Source organism: Martes martes (genome assembly GCF_963455335.1).
Source record: "Martes martes genome assembly, chromosome: 4".
In the NCBI taxonomy this organism is placed as follows: Eukaryota; Metazoa; Chordata; class Mammalia; order Carnivora; family Mustelidae; genus Martes; species Martes martes.
The window spans coordinates 51,309,026-51,314,224 of NC_137891.1; positions in this window are offsets into that span (position 1 = coordinate 51,309,026).

Here is a 5,199-nt window from a genome sequence, read left to right on the forward strand (position 1 = left end):
CTGAGAAAAACCACATAGCCATGCTGCATCTCTCTCTCAATTCATATAGGCCCTCAGTAACTCCCCAAACTCTCCCACACTTTGCTAGCATGTCTCTTCTCTTCATTCACAAAGCAACTGCTTCATACCTTCTCCTCACACCTCAAACGTCCAGTTGTACTCAGGGTGACTCCTCACCTGCAAGAACTAAAAACATTGCCCCAAACCTCCTAATGAATATCAAAGCAATCAATCATGAACTCTTTTCTCCTCCTACCAATACATCTGCATGCTTATCTAACCTGGGTCCACATTTGCATTTCCTCCAGTCGCAGTGGCCAAGGTATCTCTTCTCTCATTAAAGTCTGGCTCTTCCACCTGCACCCTGAATCCCATCCATTTGTACCTCTCAGGCAGCTGCTGCTGTAATAGTCACTTCTTATAATTATTAACATATTCCTCTTTCATGAATATAATGATACTTTTGTGTTCACCCACTACCAAGAAAACTAAACAAAGGAGAGCCACAACTTCCATTCACCACACCTTACCCTCTACGCAACTCTATTTCCCTTCAACTTCACAGAAAAATTCTTGTCAGACTTAAACATCTGTAGTCACTAAATTCACTTCTTTAACTCTCAATTTCCTCATCCTACTCAAAATTGATTTGTCCAAATGACTCTACTGACAGTAATCTTATCAAGTTACCAATGGTCTCATGTATGTTATCCATGGCTACTTCTCTATCTTCATTTTAATTGACATCTAGGCAAAATTTTTCACAACTGAACACTTCCTTCTTTCTAAAATTGCTGCTTTTCTTTGTCATCGATGACACCATATTCACCTGTTCTTTCTTCTACTCATTTGTTCCTCCTCCTTAATCTCCTTATCCGTTCAGACATAAATTTTATAGTTACCCAGAAGGTCTGAGATTCTATCTTTTCTCTCTATTGTGTCCCAAAGTTATATAATCAGTCCCATGGATTTAAAATGAGTGCATTGTTATCTGTATGTTGTTGACATCAAGTTTACATCTCTAATAGTGACTTTTCCGTTAAGTTCTACCATCAGATTTGTATAGAAAATTACTTTTTGATTGAGCTACCTTGTCATTGATTCAGATATCATTTGACCTAAACGGAGCTTCTATTTCCACTATTTTTTAAAAAAGCGAGTAAATAAACAAACCACTAACCCCAGCCAAACCATCTCAGGATAAGACTTAACTGATTTCCTTTTGCCTACTCCTGCTGTCTATAATCGATCCTCTCCCCATAGCCAGAGTGACCTTTTAAAAACCACAAGACATTTTCCTGTTTAAGATTCAACAGATAATAACCAAATCAAAACCACATTGAGATACCACCTTACACCAGCCAGAATGCCAAAATTAGCAAGACAGTAAACAGCATGTGTTGGAGAGGATGTGGAGAAAGTGGAACCCTCTTACACTGTTGGTGGGAATGCAAGTTGGCGCAGCCACTTTGGAAAACAATGTGGAGATTCCTTAAGAACTTAAAAATAGAGCTACCCTATGACACTGCAATTGCACTACTGGATATTTACCCCAAAGATACAGATGTAGTGAAAAGAAGGGCCATCTGTACCTGCAATGTTCATAGCAGCAATGGCCACAGTCGCCAAACTGTGGAAAGAGCTAAGATGCCCTTCAACAGACGAGTGGATGAAGAAGATATGGTCTATATATACAATGGAGTATTATGCCTCCTTCAGAAAGGATGAATACCCAACTTCTGTATCAACATGGATGGGACTGGAGGAGATTATGCTGAGTGAAATAAGTCAAGCAGAGAAAGTCAGTTATCATATGGTTTCACTTACTTGTGGAGCATAACAAATAACACAAAGGACATTCGGATATGGAAAGGAGAAGTGAATTGGGGGAAATCAGAGGGGGAGATGAAGCATGAGAGACTGTATACTCTGAGAAACAAACTGAGGGTTTTGAAGGGGAGGGGGGTGGGGGTTGGGTGAGCCTGGTGGTGGGTATTATGGAGGGCACGTATTGCATGGAGCACTGGGTGTAGTGTATAAATAATGAATTTTGGAACACTGAAAAAAAATAAATTAAATTAAAAAACAAAAATAAAAACAAAAACCAACAATAAAAAATTCAACAAATAATATAAAATGGAACCATAGAAATACTCAATCCAAAAGAAGTTGAAAAAAAGAAAATGGGGAAGAAAGAACAAATGAGATAAGAATTAGCAACATAATACATTTAAACCCAAACCTTATATTCATAATTATATTAAATTTAGAGGTAAAAACACTCAAATTAAGAGGCAGAGATTATCATGTTGCATATAAAAGCAAGACTTAAATCTAAACTTATTACATAAAGAATACATATATTTTACATATGCTTTACATATAAAGTATATAGTATGTATTATTACTATTTACATTGTAATTCACTATACTGACAAAAAATAAACCAAAACAAAACAAAAATATGCTCAACTCAATAGACACAGAAAAAGCATCTGTAAAGTCTAATATACATTCCTGATAAGGACTTTTAGAAAACTAGAAATAGGGGGTGCCTGGGTGGCTCAGTCAATTAAGGTTAAGTGTCTGCCTTAGGTTTAGGTTGTAATCCCAGAGTCCTGGGATAGAGCCCCACTTCAGGCTCCCAAATAAGTGGAGAGTCTGCTCCTCCCTCCCCTTCTGCCCCTCCCCCACCTACTTATGCTCGCTCTTGCTCTGCTCTCTTTCTCTCAAATAAATAAAATCTAAAAAAAATAAAACTAGAAATAGAAAGATGCTTCTTCATCTTGATAAAGGACATCTATTAAAAAAACTACAGTTAACATCATCCTTAATGGTAAAGACTGAATGGTTTCCTTCTATGTTCAGAAACAATGCAAGTATGTCCACTCTCATCACCTCTACTACAATACTGTAATAGAAGAATCTACCCTATGTAGTGAGGGAAAATAAAATGCAGCAGGATTAGAAGAGAAGAAGTAAAACTGTATTTGAAGATGACATGATCTTGTATCATGAAAACTTTGGTAAACTCAACTTATGTACTCAACTTTTATTCCCTAAAGTAAAAATCCACAAAATTGTTGAAAAACAACATGCAGTGGAATTCATAATAATTACTTTTAAAATTCAAGGTAAATAAAAATAATGTAAAGTAATGTAATTATACAATAATAGGTTGTATTTATAGTAGTTCAACTGGGTTCTATACCATGTATATCCACATAATTTATTTACTTCTGCATCTCAATGACTGCACTAAGTAGGTTAGTGAATGAAATAAAGGTATGGTGTAAAAATTAAGGATATTTACTGATCTTAATTTTAATTCAGCAACTTATATGGAGAAACAGAATAGCCTAAAAGTCGGGCTTAACCTGACTTTCTCTTAAGAAAAACATTTTTGTCTTTTTTAAAACTTTGATTATTTTGCAAAATTTGCATATGGGAAAATAAACTTTATTTTACATATTACTATAACCATATTCTGATTGAGTGAATTCACAAAAGCAGATTCTAGATCATCTCAAAACTTAATTCTGCTTCCATGTGGGCTCTGGACAATTTTATAGTCTATCTCTGTACATGGCCCTTTTGAAATCAATGGAAATTCCCTGTTCAAATCAACAATATGAAGGTAGGAAACCAAATGGAAAAAATGACTCTTGAGATACTATGGCTCTTAAAATTGAAAAGTTACTTGTTATTACAGAACTCAAGGCAACACATTTCCGATTTCAAGGGCAGTGAAGTTATGTTTTAAAAAGTATTTCTAAAACAGCCTTCACATTCAGCAACACACCGATGTATTAAAACTGAATTGAGATCTTAGAAATGAAGATAATGAAAACACAATAGTGCTCTTTTAAAGTAGTCTTACAAACTGCTTATCAAGTGTAATAATGGTTTTGAAACTACTGGAATGCAAAGAAAAAAAAAACCTTACCATTTCCATTTTTAAATAACTTGAGAAAACAAACATATTAAAACTTAAATAGAGTAACTTTGATTAGTCATTTTTTTATACAGTGGTAAATATATATAACATTTAAATTAGACATTTTAACTATCTTTTAGTGTAATATATAGTGACATTAATTACATTTACAGTGTTGTACAGCCACCACCACTATCTTCTTCTAAAACTTTGTCATCAACCCAAATGAAAATCTATACACAATAACTCCTCTCAGCAATAACTCCTCCTTCCCTCCACCCCACCCTTGGTAACCTACTTTCCATCTCTTTGAATTTATCCATTTGTGGAATTACACAATATCTTCTTTCATGTCTGGCTTATTGCATCTACCATAATATTTTCAAGATTCACCCAGGTTGTAGCATGTATCACAATATTTTCAAGATTCACCCAGGTTGTAGCATGTATCACATTTTGTTTATCTATTCATCAATTGATAGACAACTGGGTTGTGTCCACTTTTTGACTATTGTAAATTATGCTACAATGATTGTTTGCATGCAAGTATCAGTTTGAGTCCCTATTTTAATTCTTCTGGATATATACCTAAGAGAGAAATTATTGGGTCATATCATAAATTCTATGTTTAATGCTTTGAGGAACTCTCAAACTCCTTTCCACAGCTGCACCACTTCACTTCCTTACCACAGATATATAAAGGTTCCAATTTCTCCGCATCTTCACCAACATTTACTATTTTACTTTTGTGTGTGTGTGATACCCATCCTAATAGGCATGAAATGAAATCTCATTGTGGTTTTGATTTAAATTTCCCTCATGACTGATGATGCTAAGCATCTTCTTATATGCTTATTGGTCTTTTTCATATATTTTTTGAATAATGTCTGCTTGGTTCTTTGCCTATTTTATAATAGTGTTTATTTTTCTTATTGTTGCTGTATGAGTTCTTTACATATTCTGCATAGTAAAACCTTATCTCATAAATATGCAAAAACTGTTTCTTGTTCTGTGGGTTGTCTTCTGGCTCTGTTGATACTACCACTACTGGCCTGTGTTTTTAGGTCCATTGTTTAGATAGTCATTGCCAAGTCCAAAGTAATGAAGATTTAGCCCTATGTTTTCTTCTAAAAGTTTGTAGTTTTAGCTTTATATTTAGGTCTTTTGATCCATTTTAGTTTATTTTTATATATAGTATAAGATCTTCATTTTATTTGCATATACATATTCAGTTTTCCTAGCACCTGTTGTTGAAAACTCTA